The sequence below is a fragment of the Misgurnus anguillicaudatus genome, chromosome 7 (genome assembly GCF_027580225.2).
Source record: "Misgurnus anguillicaudatus chromosome 7, ASM2758022v2, whole genome shotgun sequence".
Taxonomy (NCBI): domain Eukaryota; kingdom Metazoa; phylum Chordata; class Actinopteri; order Cypriniformes; family Cobitidae; genus Misgurnus; species Misgurnus anguillicaudatus.
The window spans coordinates 7383724-7400530 of NC_073343.2; the positions used below are offsets into that span (position 1 = coordinate 7383724).

Genomic DNA, 16807 nt, shown 5'->3' on the forward strand with positions numbered 1-16807 from the left:
GTGTGTATGATTTGAAAGCTAAGTTTGATTTTGAGTACAAGTGAAATGGTTTTGAAGGAATTGTTTGATTTTGATGGAAGAGTCAAGGGTTCTGTAAATTTTGTTTGAAATTGGGATTTGTGTTTAAGGTTTTGAGAAAATGAGTGACGGTTTCAAAAAATGTGTTTTAGCATTTCAGAAGAACTGTAATGTGAAAATGTACAGAAGTAATGTGAAAATGTAAATTCATCTACAGTTTACATCCAAAAATATTGACACATATAATTGTGTACACTAGTTATATTGACAACATGGGTAAACATTTTGAATGTCTTGTTCATGAACAATGACATACATACAGACTAGCAAATTTGATGTAAAAATGTACTTTTGAGAGATGAAATGAGGATTTTGAACAAACTTTTGCAGGACATCCATGATACTTACTACAGTATACAACAGTGAACTGGCTTATATTGGTTGTGTCACATTATTTGAAACTGGTTCAATCCATTTTGAGTGGTTGTGTTTACAGTAATCAATGACATGTGTGCTTGTGTTTAGCAGTATGCATAATATGTGTATTAGAGTGCAGAATGTGTTTTGAGAATGAATATGGGTGTGAAGTGTTGCTAAAAAGTCTAAGTGAGATCTGCAAAATGTGGTTCATGATGTGAAATGGTTTAACCCTTTTACTGTCACTGTTCCTCCTGAGGAACACCTGACTTTACGTCAATATTTTGGATGTAAATGTTTATCGAATCGTGACAAACTATATATCTTTGGAAAGGTCTAAGCCTCTAGAATACAGATATTTTCAGTGTTTTATAAAATAAATTATGTAGGGAGAGTAATTGATTCATTTATGATAAGAGTGCGCCCAAAACATTGATAATCCTACTATATGTCACATGTCACCTTAAATTGTCTTCTTTAAAACAAGACCAAGATTAGGTTACTAGCCCAAAAAATGCCAGAGAGTTATATTCATTTGAAGTGCAAATCAACTTTTCACCCCCCCACTCAAAAGGGTGGTGTGAGAGTTATGGGGTTAAGGTATTGACAACAGACTGTACAATTAGATAAATCAGTTCATGCAACTGAGAACTTTGTTCAGCCAATGGGTTTTAGTGTTTTAGCAAATGAGAAAAACTGTAAGAGACATATGCTGTTTTCTTAAAGCTGACTTTAATGGTAATTGCATGAAAGACATTTAGTAATCCCAAAAAATAGCGGACATGTAAGATTAGCGTTGTCACATTAGATTAAGGTAAAGTCCATTAGCTACACAGGTAAAGATGCAGAAATATAGACTATAATATATATCTAACGGCATATTTGTATAAATGTAGTTTGAGCTGCTGTCAAAATGCAAGTATAAATGATATCAATAGCATTCTAATAAAGTTGCATGCGATTTTGTTGTTGTTTCTTAACTAAAAGGGGCACAACAGTAAAAGTCCACTTAGGGCAACCATTTGACCAGCAGCGGCCCTGTGTGTATGTATGTAAAATTCTTGTATGTGTAGGCCTGGAGAGTCCCTACTCCTGGCATCAAATCTAGGTGCCTCTGTCCGCAGGATTTTCATAGCGATACACAGCAAGTTGCTGTTCTTGTTACACGTTAAGAATTTTGAATAATAGCAGGGCAAAAATGCTGCATGTTGCACTCTAAAAAATGCTGGGTTGTTTCTGTAAACACATTGTTGGGTTGTTTATGCTGGGTCAAAATTCTGGGTTGTTTGGAGTACTTTAAACACACTGTTGGGTTGCTCATGCTGGGTCAAATGAAATGTAGTGGGTAATTTACAAATGAACACATGGTTGGGTAAATTTGACCCAGCAAATGGTTTATTTTCCTGTCATTGGCTGGCCGTTTCTCAAGGCAGCCTTCACAATGTTCAAAATATTATCATTTAAATATTACCAAATGTAGTTTTAAGAGTTTTTTAGGCGACAATGTATGTGTGTAAAGTTCAAAACTTCGGTCGGTTTTTGAAGATAGCGTATATTTAAAAATGTGCTCCAACGATGTCGAAGCTTCGAGATTCAGGCAATCACTGGGCGCTCTGCGCTGAAGTACCCGCCCAACACAGCGTCACCTCGGCACGTCATTCTGGAAATCACCGCTGGCTGTAATGTCTCTGTAGTGTTTAGAACGGCGGATTTATTTCATTTCGGGTCTCATAAATCTATTATTTGTTCCTTGCCAAGTCCGAATTAAGTTACGTTACTGTAAGGATGCAAGTTCTGCCATTTTTTGTCGAACTTTTTGGAGGACTTCATTTCTTCTGAAGCGAGGTGCACGCCACTCAAAGCGGGCAGTATTATATGGTAAGTTCATGTCAATTTTTATATTATAAATGTTGTAGTTGTGGTAGGGGGAAGCTCATTGTTATTTTCATTCGCTTTTCCACAGATATGGGGGTAACGTTATTGTATGTAGGCTATGTTTGATAAAGTGCGTTTCATATTTAATCCAGAACGAGGATCGTAAGTGGTTTCGGAAGCGCGTTGTCACAGTAACACAATTTCAGCGTAGTAGTGCGCTTAGCTATGTGGTGTGAACTAAGGTAATTTATTTTTTATATAAATTGCTTGTTATCAGACATAATCTACTCTCAGTTGACTTTTGTCAATAATTATATGCGAAGTCTACCGGAAGTTTAAAAGTAGTTCGGATCACAAAAGCCTGTTTATGGCCGTTTCTGCCTGCAGCCTTCGGAGGCCGCATTTGTTAGTGTTTGGAGTCGTATTTGTAAGCTGCATACGTCATTATGACTGTCTTATTATAAAGTTGACTATTATTAACTGTAAACTGTTGTAATATGCTTATGACTTGCGAACGTAATGCTCAGTTAACTTAAATAAACAAGGCTTGATGACGTATACAGCCTGCATATGCGACCTCCGCAGGCTGCAACCTTCAGATTGAGAAACGGCCTATGTATGTTGTTGCTGAAACGAAACCATCCCGTTAGCACACTTGTAATTCCGGTCCGGAGGTAAACATAATATTCACTACAGTTGTGTGCGGAAAGTATGTTGGCACATCTTATAGTTGTCAGAGGAAGCGATGGGGGCACGTTTAATGACAGTGTCTTCTGTTTCTGTCAAAGCCAGGATCATTTTGAAAAACAAACACCTGGTTGGGTTATTTTGACCCAGCAATTGGTTTATTAATTGCCGCACTTTCTGGATTCTTCGCTTCTGACTGGATCACGCTACTCGGACCAGGCGGTATTTCATGGTGAGTTAATGTGAATTTTTACTTATTTTTGTAAGAAGTTGTCGTAGGACAAAGCATATTTCATTGTTCAGAATACATGCTTTGATGTGGGGGAGTGGGGTTAATGTTTTTTATTCTGTGCCAACAGTTGTTATGAGAAACATGCCTCATCGTTAAGTCGTAGTCGAGCTATATCTGCATTCTTTTGAAATATTCAGTAAGTTATACGTTGTAAATTAATCGCTAAAATCGTATTCATCTATGAATAATTTAAAATTCGAAAGGGGGATTCGTGTTTCATATTAAATCTAGACGGAGCGCTGTAAATTACCCCTTGCCGTCACACGTTAAATCCTGAGGTAAATTAACAGTCAGAAATATACACTGACGTTCATGTTCACCATAGTTTTGTTTTGTATAGGGCTTGGGCGCCGCGTTGCATTCTGGGACGTGGCGGCCATGTTGGTGGCCTCGCGAATGTAATCATACAGCAAGTTGAACGAGGAGAAGCGGCAGAGTTGGGAGAATTAAAAGAAAGAAAAAAGATGTTAAAATCCGGAAAAGTATGTGTAATTTACTGGGATACGTTAAACAGGGAAGCAGGGACCGGTATGTGGACAAAATCGGAACTGTTAACGGTTGGGATCCATATGAAAAAAGAGTCATTTAAAATAACAGCGTGGTTGTTGTAAGAGCACGATTTCACGCCAATCTGTAAGCAAAGTCACGTATGACCTAGCTTCACAACTAGCTTAGTTAATGCAGCAGTTTTTGCTGTCAGCAGAGGGATAGCAACAGAAAGATGAATGTTGAAATGTTCCCGTATTTTGGGCGAGTAAACCGGGACATTTCCCTTATGTTCAATGTTGACTTAAGCTATATAAATTAATATTCAATGTTATACTTCACTGTCGTATATATAAATGTCATTTATATGTCATGTATACACATTACTGAGGGGTTGAGGTTAATGTTTGGTTTCCGATATTGAATAAAACATAATGAAGTTTTGTTCTTATCTGTCATTTTTAATGTAAATTACTTTTAATGTGTTACTTTATTATTAATACAGCAACGGTTTACCATGGTTGAAAAAATAACGACAAATTAATCAAATTAAGACACACGATTGAGAGAAAGTATGTCTATAAACAGAGCGCAGCATGGAGCGCAGCAGTAAAGGAGGCAACCAACATGGCCGCCACGACAAGTAATGATGTCACGACGCCCAAGCCCTATTTAGTTACAAGGCGAAAACACGTTTCGTATTAAATCCACAAGTATAGCTACTTATTTTAAATCGGGCGGGAAACTAGACTCAATAATAGTGAGTTGTGTGTGGAAAGTATTAGGGGAGTTTGATTGACAGGTGCCTGACCAATCATAAAACTGATATTATTTGCCCCCGTTGCAATTCGCCATTTTGGCCGACAATCAAACCACAAAGTAGAGTTACACCGACTGCACGCTGAAGTATGTGATTTTAAAGGGACACTCCACTTCAACCAAAAATTCAACCTAAATGGGCGTGGACGCTGTGAGAAGAAAGGTGATGAGTGGGCAGGGCAACTGATATAGTGTAACAAATATTAAGATTAACTAGGAATAGCAGTAGGCCTATTACAAAAATAATTAAACTGAATATAATATTTTATTTAAACAAAGGTCAAGTAAAACTGTTATAGTTGAAATAAGAGCGTGTTTGAAGATAAGGAAAAGTCCTCAGGACATATCAAAGTCAACCTGCCTCCCGAAGCTTTCCTGAGCAAATTCAGTTAATGGTGAGTCTAGCCCTGACAGCATCGCTGGGAAAATCATCCAACGTATTTACAGAGTGTGCGTAATGGCGCAGTCACATTTACTTTACTATACAGAACCGTATCCATGTGTGATCCTGAGCCCACTACTACAGCCCGTGCCGTTTATGCAATATGGAGTTTAAACCCGGAAGACAAAAATATCACAAAAAAAGCTAAAAATTAACTAGTTTTGACCTAATGTTCAAAATTAACAGATACTAACATTGTCTTCTATGATGTGCAACACAATTAACTCTTTAAACATCTAAAAAAGTGTTGGTTAGTGTTTCATGATGCTTTAAACATTTGATTCTTACCGTTTTGAAATCGATTCAGCCGATCTCAGAGTCTGGCGCTACCACTTTTAGCATAACTTGGCACAATTCATTGAATCTGATTAAACCATTTAGCATCGCGCTCAAAAATAAAAATAAGCAGAGTTTCAATATTTTTCCTATTTAAATACTTGACTCTTCTCTAGTTACATCGTGTACTAAGACTGACGGAAAATTTAAAGTTGCTATTTTCTAGGCAGATGGCTAGGAACTATACTCTCATTCTGGAGTAATATTCAAAGAATTTGCTGCCGTAACATGGCTGCATGTTTGCAATGATATAACGCAGTGCCCGAAAATAGTCCCCTGCTATTGAGAGTGAGGAGCTGTCGTCATGGTACAGAGCCCCTCCCCCTTTCCGCCATGTTGGCAGGATTCCGGCGGCAGAACATGATTGTTTACTTGTGTTCTTAGCTCCGTAGTAGAGTAGTTTTTCGCAATTCTACATGCCTCGCAGTTACTGCTGCGTTAAAAACTGCTCCAGTACCTCACATGATACATATGGAAAACATACGAACAATGGAATACAGTTTTTTAGGTTACCGAAATTAAGACACCATTATGCATAACAAAGACATCTCAAGCAATGGCATATTTGCATTAAAGATTTCATAATTGAACGAACGACACTTGCAATTGTCATAAACATGCATAAAACATCCTTTATATTCATGACATGTGTCATGTCATAAATAATTATGAAGGTTTTATGTCAGTCTTATGCACACCCCTTAAGTAAAGTGTTACCCACACTGTTAATGGCTTTAATCTTTAATCATTTACCTCTTCCAATCACACATATAACGACCATAGGCACTTTGCAGCCCCCAACACAAAAACCTGGTAAAGTTACAACAGTGGCATTGGGCTAAAATCAAATTACAACTAAATACCTAAATATTCTACATCACAACATGCTGGAAACGTTTGTGTACATTGGACATCTCGTGTTTAGAAACCGTCGCAGTTAATTACTTTGTCATTTTGGTCAAGAAGTGTCGGCTAAATGCAATGTAATTACAATACACAAACGCGTGTGAAGAAACTTAAGTTACCTTTGCCAGTAACTACAACGCTGTTTGTGAGCTTGTTCCTGTAAGGTCCCTTTCTTTCGCCTTATCTTTTTGCATTGCTTTATTCCTTTTTCTTTATCGTATTTGTAGATCGTCTCTGTCCTGCCGAAATAATAAATTAGGAGCTTTGGAAGTCGCGCCTCTGTGAAGTTCCCTCTGGCAACCGACAGCGTCTCCTACCATCATGGCCGACCGGCCCAAACTCCGCCCAAATCGGCACGTGACTCCTCACTCTCAATTGAAAGATACTATAGGGACTATTTTCGGCTGCTGTGTAATATCATTGCGCCTCCTGCAGCCACGTTACGGCAACAAAGTCCTTGATTATTACGCCAGTATGAGAGTATAGTTCCTATCCTATTCAATGGATTATGCTAAGCTATGCTAAAAGTGGTAGCGCCGGAGACCGGCTGCTGAATTCCAAAACATTAAGAATCGAATGTTTAACTCCAGGGGAGCTGGGAAATTAGCATATTTTCAAAAAAAGTGGAGTGTCGCTTTAAATATTCTTTCTTGATTTTTGTTCAATCCACCAACAGAGTTCAGTAGAATCCACTGAATTGACCCCAACAGATCATATCACCATGACAGTGGAACTTTTTTCAGCCTTTGTAAGTATCGACTTTATTTGTATTGGATATTAACTGAATAAAATTTCAGTTCTAATGGACCTAAAAAGACATTGATGATTGTTCTGTTTTTATAGGCAGTTTGTCAGATTTTGGAAAGCACCCCTGAGAGGAAATCCGTATTAAACCGTTAAAGTGCAAGCAATTACCAACAAGCAGAGGAGGCTACTTGTGAGACTCCTTGCATCCCATCTGCTGGAAACCAATGGTGAAACCTGAGTAAGCTACATTTAAATAAGCCTGCAAACATATAGTAGCAAGCAAATGCTTAGAAAACATAAATGACCATTCTCTTTTTTTAATAGCGAGTCTTATAGGGGCGTACACACCAAACGCAAATTCAAAGATTTGCGCAAGTAAATTACATACAAAGTCAATGCAAGACACAAACTTGCGCTGGGTGATGCAAATGACGCGAATAGGGTGGTGTGATTGCCGCAAACAAGTGCTATTTGTTTCAAACTTATCTGCCACAATATATTCAACTCAAGTGGAAAATGCGCAGGACACAAAGTTAAATCTTGTAGGTAATCGTGAGTAAAGAGCTAGGAGCGCAATGCTTCAAGTGTGGTGTGTACGCAACATTAGTGTTTGAACATGAAAATACCAACATTATTTTTAAGTAAATTCTAAGTAAGATCACACAGGCTTCTGCAATAGCTTACCATATTGCTTACCATATTGCATAAGTTCTTCATCAACTGCTGTTGTCTACATAACAGGCCATCATCAGACACTAAGAAGGCATGTGACAAGGCATTGGTGTATGAATTTCCTTGCCTGAAGGATATACAGGTAAAACTGAAACTTAATATTTACGCTTACACTTTTGGCACGGTTTTTGCGCTGAAATACTGCCAAAAGCATTGCAGGTCTGCAAACAGTGCCGTGCAATCAAACACAGTTTCATGAGCGGCAAATACGAATTAATCACGCATAATCTGTTTCTTTTTGTAAAATAAACCAGTTTTAAGTTTTATGTGTAAGTGACTTGTTGCGTACAGAGGGCAAAACAGTTTTCTCAAAAAACTAGGGGTAGGAATCGACCGGACCCCCATGAATCGATTCAAAATTGATTCTTAGGATCCTGTTTCGATTCAGAATCGATTCTCGACATACCAATTCGCATATCCGTGACGTCATTCCATCACATTTGCTCTCAAAGCCAGGTTAATGTTTGTGCCCCTGCTACTAGTCTCTGAACTGTCATACATGTTTATAAGAATGACATTATTTATCCCTTAGTTGCATTAAAGTACAGTATATGTCCTGTTTCTTATGTAAGACATTAAAACCAGTAAAAATAGTAATTAAACGTGACATATTAATTCTATATGTTAACAGGCATTAACTTCCACAAACTGAGTAACGTTAGGCGTCTAATCATCATCATTATACACAGTGATTGGCAGTATTACTGTATTTATATAATGCAGCGCACCCAGCGACTGAATAACAAACTATGTGCATATTTTTATGTTGGCCACGCTTCAGACAAGCCTTCCTGTCAAGCTTTGACCCTTTCGCCCTGTGTGAATGCACCTTTATTGTTTCTCTTTTCTTTGTTATTTACAGCAAACCATTTAAATGTTATTGAAACACTGTATTTGCTCAAAATTATTTAGCTGCTAAAGGGGAAACAGCACTGAAGATGCCAACTCTGCTAGCTCCATCCATTTACAGGGGAGGAGGAGAAGTCTTCAGACCTACCACTGTGGAGGCCCAGAGGTCCTTTATTGACATGCAACCTGTAAGTTTTTGCTTTAGTGTTTCTACTTTGAAAAGGGTGGATGTTAGGGGTGTAACAATAATTCACGTGTCCTTTTAAAAAGACCTGTCTAAAATCGATTCTGAATCGCAAGGCTGCGATTCTGTGTTTCATGTGCAGCTTGTGCGTGTACTATGGGGTTTTGGTCAGTAGGAAGTCCTCATCAATCTAAAATCATTTTGAGTCGGAGTCGTTTATAACGTGCATTACAAAATTATTCAAAATATTCTTTATTATCATGAAAATACCTGAAACAATCTGAAGAACGGTGATATTCTTTAGACATTTCCTGGAATAGGGTTTGTAATGCTACTTCTTCTGTGGCACAATTGGAGTTTCTGCATGAGAGCGCCCTCTGGCTTTGGATGTGGCGGCATTTTACCGTAATTCATTCAAATTCATTCATTGAGAAATCGCGCATTTGCACGATTTATCGTTACAGTCCGTGGATGTTTGTAGTTATTGATATGTTTCGCATAATAGCCTGTAGGGGTGGCACGGTTCACAAAACCCTCGGTATCACGGTTTTATGGTCACGGTTCTTGGTTCTGTACGGTTCTTGTTGTTTTTTTTTTTCTTTTAATTTTTTAACACTCCAGAAATGTATTATCTTATTAATGTATTAATTATCCATAATTTAGAATGCAGTATTAAAAAAGTTATATCATGTAATCATGCACAAACTGAATTTGACTTAGCACATTATTGGGACCATCTCTGAGGAAAGCCAGGTGAGATTTTTATACAGCAAGAGGGAAGACATTGATGATTTCAACATGCTTTACATTTATTTGGCAAAAAAATAGAATGTGTATTGCCATCTACATGAACTTATGTGCCTTTTTAGCACACAAAGATAACTTGCATTTATCAAAATGCCAACTTCAGTGTAGCTCTAAGATTTATCACCGAGAGGCTGCTTAAATACTGCAGAGTATATGTGGACGAGAGAGAAACATAAGTTTTACACCTGTAATATTTTAATCCGTCTCTTTTGTCCACTTTTGACCAATTCTGTCCTGATTACTTTGAGGGGCAATTTATGAAATAAGATCACGCAACTTTCAAAAGCTAACAAAATGAAACGCGGAAATCAGCCGCTTTCGTTTTATCAATGAAAGACTAAAAATAGCGCGGCAGAAGTCAGAAAAGAGGTAAAACATTGTGTTCAGTACCTCAGATCAGATAAATGGTCGGAGAGAAGGTGGTCTCCTGTGGCTGTTCGAACACATTCAGCCCATAGACTGCAGTTCTATCTATTGTTTTATTTCCGCTGTCATCATAGGTAACATGAAATAAAAACTGTTTCCACACACCAAACTTATACGATGCTGGCGCATCCTCCAACCCCGGGCAGACTTCCTTAGTTCCCACTTGCCATTTCTAAACGTAACACGACATGCAGCACTCACTCTCCACACCAGTCACCTCTTCTTTCGCGCGATTCGCGAAAGGGAAACACGCTATCTGAGGTCACATACAGGGCACGAGGCTACATACATTGCGCATGCCATGAACCATTGAACCGTGCGGCGCACACACGCTCCGAACCGAGACAAGTGAACCGAACAGTTCAGATTTTTTTCATGAACCGTGCCACCCCTAAAATGATAATAAATCCATGATTTACTCACCCTCAAGCCATCCAAGATGCATATGTCTATTTATCGGATGATCACATTTTTATTTTTTATTTTTAGAAAATGTTCTAGCTTTGAGAGTGTACGCACTTTGCAGTCTTTGCTGATGCTCTGTGCCTCCGCATTTGTCTTACGTCACAAATAAAAGTGCGTAGACTACGCTAATACTCTCTCCTGAATGCAGAGGCGTGGTGTTACCAGAAGCTATTTATCTTAGCTTGTAAAGTTTTAAATATGGATATTTCTATCACAAAACCGCATGGATTACCCTCAGAAGGCCTTTGTTTATCCTCATGGAGCCGGATGGATTACTTTTGTAAAGGATGGATGCACAATCTTTATGCTTGAGGTGTTTTAACTAAAATCTTTTAATTGTCTTCTAATTATAGTTTCACTGTAATATTAAGATAATATTACATGTATTGTGATTATATTAATAATCCATAATATCATAATATGAGCAGTGGAATATACTACTTAATTATTAGAACTATTTTAATAAAAAAGTTTGAATGAATGTTTGCAGTTATTTTATTTGTATTTTTTGATACTTTCACAAAAATGCTTGACTTAAATCATCACTAAGTTGTGGTGTGTACTCAACAGGTGGGGACCAACATGGTGGAATATCTGCAAAATCAGAGATGTTCCACGTTTTGTGACTTGGGGACGAGCCAAGAAGGACCTGCCAGATTTTTGCCATTGTTGGAGGCAATGCCTCTGAGACAAACTCTTTGGTGAAGGATGTTGATAAGTTTTTTTTTGTCTTTGATGTTAACTACACAAAGCAATAGGTGTGTTCGACTTCATGCAGCGCTGCGCAGACCGATCGGCAGGTGACTTGAAGCAGTGCATTTTGGTTAGTACTTTTGTCCGACTTCAGCTGGCGCTGCAGGCACGTGGCTGTGTCATATGGTTTTTAAGTACCGCGAGAGCGTTTTGAGAGTAGCCAGCTGGCTCAGCCGGTGCAGCTTCTCCAGAGCGGCTGCCCGGAGTTGTGATGACGTAACGGCTTTACTTGATTGGTCGCTTCATTGATGACAACGATCACGTGCGTTTCAAGTTTAATCCAACCTTTAGTTTCACTAATAAACATTATAAATTCATGTTTTAAAACAGGAAAAAAAACACTTTAATATCCTAAAATATGTTATATTGTGTCGTGTAATAAAATAAAAATGAAAATAACAAACTCTATTGGTATTTTAATAATATAGGCTTGTTTCCCGTTATTTTCGGGTATACAGTTTAAGCAGCAATTAAAATATTCGATATAAAATGTTTGTTTTTATCAAATTCAGCATCTAATTCACTTAATTTGCGATTATAAACAAGGAAACACGGCGCACACGTCACTACGGCAAGCAGCAGGTGTCCGGCTTGACGGCTCCGTCTTCAGTTCCTCCCTCGACTGCAAGCGGCAAACCTCGTCGATCGGTCTGCGCAGCGCCGGATGATCTCGAACACACCTATTGTCTTCCCACCTGGGAGTTTCACCAGGATGCCATTTATCAGATTGATGGACATGAGTCCTCCTCTGTTAACATTTTGAGGACAACATTTAATCACTAATAATTAACTATTTCAGTGCTATGTTTGAAAGATTCGCCCACAATGCAATGCCAACAGGAGTTTACTTACAGGCTGTGAGGTCAAGTGGGAGGAATTATGATAATTTCGGTCTTGTCTACGTCACCAATCCCAGGAAGTAAACTGTTGCCTACAATCTGTGTTTGTTGTAGTCCAAGAAAAGAGATCACTCGCATTATCGTTTACTTTGGGGTTTGTACCTTTTGCATATCGTTAACATGAATTAATACACAATTACACACCAAAGGAAATGTAAAAATGTGAATCGGACCATAGCTGCTCTTTAAAAAAAATTTTGTTTCAGGGCTTCTTGTTTTTAATAACATTTTGATGAATGAAAATGTAAAGTAAATGAAATGCTAATCATCATAGTTTAAATATTAAGAGTTATAAAGTCCGTGGGGATTGTTTGATGTCATAATGGGGTTGTAACTTTTGTATTATACAAATATACAAAAATGTAATTAAAACATTGTATTAAATGTAAAAAAAAATTAAATGCAATTTAAATCACATTAACAGGGGCCTCTCAGTTTTGTTTTACAGGGGGTATTTGTTACATTTATTTTATATCTAACAATTTGTTACATTGGAATTTTAAGGTTCAATCTGACATTTTTGTCAAAATTCAGTTATTCACATATTTTTAATCTGTAACAATTTATTTACATTATGTGAAGTTATGTACATTTTTGGGATGTTTTTTAGAAAACAAAAAGGTTCTTTCCAGTAAAACAAATGGAATGAGACAGCAAGACAGCAACCCACTGGTTGTGTCAAATTAAATAACCCAGCACTTGAGTAACATTTAACCCAGCAAGAGTGTTAATTGTACCCACTGGTTGGGTCAAATTAAATAACCCAGCACTTGAGTAACATTTAACCCAGCAAGAGTGTTAATTGTACCCAAATGGTTGGGTCAAATGAACAACCCAGAATTCTGGGTTAAATGGTCTAACCCAGCAGTTGGGTCAAGCCAATCCAGCGCGTGTTCTGTCCAATAGTGACCCAGCAGTTGGGTTATGGTTGGGTTGTTTTTTAATATTTCTCGAGCCGCTCTCGCGGTACTTTGACGTCATGCGTTCGTCAAATCTTTCGGCGCGCGCGCGAAGTCGAATCGCGTAGGTCTATGACAGTTTTCTGGCCGCTGCAAGTATCCGTACCGTAATGTTACAAAATGACGTGCATCACAATTTAGGCGCCGGCTGGCTTGACCATGCATTTGCAGATGACGGCTCACTTGACGGGGGTCAAATGGGGAAGTAGTGTCTAGCAAACCATTAGCTTATTTCAAGCAGTAACTTAAAGCAAAATAATATCAATTATAATTTAAGTAGGAACGAATATACTACGATATTAAGAATGTGACATGCTAAATTCGCATCATGCAGATTATTGATGGAGAGCTTCGACAAACTTTTAACTAGACAGAGATCTTGCTTGTGTTTTACTCGACAGATGAGTTGTTTTGATTCGTATACTTACAGAAAACCTATGCCATGTCGATCAACAAGATTAGTCTTTATTTAAATGTACACGAGTGCAAATATTTTTGTTGATCAAGTGGTATTTTATAGTATAACGTCACAAATATTTGCTGTATTGTATTGCAATATAACATGAAGCAAGATTCAATGGTGTCTTATCAAAATTGTCTTTACTTTACTTTATAGCAGCTACAGATTAGCTATCATCATTTACATCAGAACAATAAGAATTGTACTGTCAGTACATATGATATGAAAAATCATTGTAAATTGTACTTGTGTTGTTATACTGTTGCTTTAAGTGAACATCTAATTATATTTCAAATATCAAAATCTTTTTTTTTAAGTGTGTGGACCATCAACATCAACTACTTCAAAGACCTGCAAACCCTATCTAGCATGGCTTCATCCACTGACTCACTATCAGACAGGTAGGCATTACCAAAAATGATTTAAATAAGTAATATAAAGGTTGCATAGAATTACATTGAATAAATTGCTAAAATATGCTTTACAGAGATCAGTGTTTTCAGGAGCCTGGAATAAATACGTTTCTATGGCAGAAAGTGATGCAGCTCTTACACGACAGGTGAATCTTAGATGTTTTACTATGTAAAGATGTGTTTTAAAATTATTTTATCATAAAAGTGAGCATCACAAGCAACAGATTACAGTGTTGCATAACCAACCCCAGCTAGTGTTATTCATCCTGCTATTATAAACCAATATTTTTTTTCTGTGGAGTGTTGTGAGTTTTTCCTAAGATGAGCTTCCATGATGAGTCCACCATTACTGTGAATGGAGATGCCAGTGATCTTCAGAACTGTGTAAGTGTTGTATTGCAATCTTACAAAACCCTTTTGTTGCTTGTGCCTGTAAAATTATGTGGTTTTTGTGTGGTGTCATAATGTTTGCACGCTGGCTGTCAGTTGTATGTAGGTGCGGGCATTTCGGGATGCCTCGGGAACTGGGTGCCACCTCTCTGGACACTACGCTTGTGGGTGCTGTCATGGATGTGCGCATGCTGGCTGATAGTTGTTTGTCTGAGAGTTTGCCTGAGCTATGAATGGATGGAAATAGTGGAATTCTTGAATTTTGTTTATCCTATCTTACTATTTTTGCGGGTAGACTGGTCACTGTAAATGCTGATGCAGGTTGTGGCCTTAGACATGATAGTGTTTGTAAGAATTAAGAGCTTCCTGGTTTTCAAATATTGTTTAAATAAATTAGAAATATTTTAGCCACGTTACTCAGTCTACCCGCTAAAATAATAAGGTAAACAAAATGAGAAGCAAGAATTTTATTATTTCTATTAATTCATAGCTCAGGCTAACTCATAATTGTCTCTTTCCTTGTAGTGGTGGCATCTCAAGGGTAACCGTGGCATCTCGAAATGCCGGTGTTCCTACACACGACTGTCAGCCAGCACACACAATAATGACAGCACCCACAATTTCACGAATGGCCGCGTATGCCTCAAAGTTCCCGGAGTGGTGGCATCTTGTTCCTAAGGCATCTCGAAATGCTGTGAACTGCCTCAGAAAGTCACTGGCAGCTCTAGCTGTGACCAGAAGTGCCACTACTGGCTGCCACTGCCACGATTTGAGCTTGGCCCTACTATTACATTTGCAGGATTGATTGCAAAGACCCAGATGATTCAACAGTGATGACAGCACTTTTGATGAGGACTTTTTCCCCTCTGTCATGTTGTTTTGGCTTGACATATTATGTAAAACCAGAATTATAAACGGAATAATAGAAAGTCTGACTGTTGTTTTTGTTTTTTACTTCTAGGCCCACTCATTGTCATTACACCTATTTTAGATCAAATTAAAATGATAGTAATAAATAGCACATGCTAATATTAGTTGTCGTAAATGTTTTGTTATAGTTTTTTGTTTAATATATATCCAGAACAGGTGAAGCTGCCCGTCTTCCCCATGTAGACATTCCCCGTCTACTTGCTGGTCTTCCTCTTGCTGCATGTCCCGTCCCTTTGGCTCTTCCTGTCCCTTTTTTCTTTTACTTGTGTCTGCAGCTTTAGCTCTTCCCTGTGATGCTTCGTGCCAGCTGCTCTGAGGAGGACGACAGATCTCTTCAGGTTTTCACATGGATAAATCCAGTAAAGAGCTATAGGTGTCTCCCTGCAACATAGTCAAATGTCATAAAAAAAATACAATTGTTTATATATACAGATATCACATTATAGCTGACATAGGTGTATACACTTGAAAAACTATTTTTGTTTGTCAAAGTGTTTTTAATATTACATAACTATGTAGAGTGCATAATCTTGGTTTATAATAAAGTTGCAATTCATCATGCTTCATTTTATATATAAAAAAAATTATTTTCTTGAAGACAAATGTTTTTGTAGGTACAGTATTGCATTTGTTTTTTATTGCTTTATTTACACTGTTTTACTTGTCAGGTGACGTATGGCATGTAAATAATTACAGTTAACGTTAGTGTTTACTAGGGCTGAGCATAGATTAATCTAGTTTAACCTCATACAAAATAAAAGTATTTTTCATAATATATGGGTTTCTGATGTGTGTAAATATTATGTATATTTAAACACACACACATACATACATACATATATATACATTTAAGAAATGTTTTATTTAAATATTGTTTTTTTATTTATATATAATTTAGAATATATACAAATATAAAAAATTATATACACATGTAAATGTTTCTTAAATACATACATGAATGTGTGTGTATTTATATATACATAATAATTAAAACACAGCACAAACTCATATGTTGTGCAAAAAATACTTTTATTTTGTATGAGATTAATCTAGTCCCAGCTTTAGTGTTTACCGAAATATGAATAATTTTTATTGTAGATGATATTGGTAAATTCAAAATAATTTTTACTATAAAATAGCAAATAAATTAATCCGTAAACGCTTCTCATCTTGTTTTGTCATGTATTGTCTATAAGAATATGGCGTATTAAAAGGTTTTTGATGGATTATATAGATATGTTAATAAATATCATAACAGTAGAGGGTTGCTGTGCACACTGTGCCCTCTTAAAAAATGGTGTATGACGCCCCTGAGTGCTATACATGCTAGATTGGCATGTTTATTTTCCAAAAATATACACAGAATATTGATGGAAAAGATGAAAGCGGCGGCGGTGACTGGTCAAAAAGCAGCATGAATGATAGGTTTAAATCTGACGTCATCCGCCTGTGAGTTCTTCGTTTATTACATCATCGTTTATTACATCATTCAATTACCTCGTTGCCATGGTGAAT

The 16807-nt window shown here is 37.3% G+C and overlaps 2 long non-coding RNA genes across 5 annotated transcripts; both read left to right on the forward strand.

The window, feature by feature from the left end:
- The first annotated feature begins 2403 nt into the window (after nucleotides 1-2403).
- LOC129426302 (uncharacterized) lies at nucleotides 2404-11730 on the forward strand. 3 transcript variants are annotated; one of them, XR_012370438.1, is made up of 7 exons: nucleotides 2404-2552; nucleotides 3099-3229; nucleotides 6955-7026; nucleotides 7122-7263; nucleotides 7767-7839; nucleotides 8670-8794; nucleotides 11059-11730. It is a non-coding gene; the product is annotated as an uncharacterized lncRNA (long non-coding RNA). The 3 variants fall into 3 exon arrangements; XR_012370437.1 differs by lacking the exon at nucleotides 2404-2552 and adding an exon at nucleotides 2652-2984; XR_012370436.1 differs by lacking the exon at nucleotides 2404-2552 and having other exon boundaries at nucleotides 2657-3229.
- Nucleotides 11731-13166: 1436 nt separating this feature from the next.
- LOC141365243 (uncharacterized) lies at nucleotides 13167-15583 on the forward strand. 2 transcript variants are annotated; one of them, XR_012370439.1, is made up of 4 exons: nucleotides 13167-13960; nucleotides 14047-14118; nucleotides 14274-14356; nucleotides 15444-15583. It is a non-coding gene; the product is annotated as an uncharacterized lncRNA (long non-coding RNA). The 2 variants fall into 2 exon arrangements; XR_012370440.1 differs by lacking the exon at nucleotides 15444-15583 and adding an exon at nucleotides 15162-15418 and having other exon boundaries at nucleotides 13169-13960.
- The last annotated feature ends 1224 nt before the right edge of the window (nucleotides 15584-16807 follow it).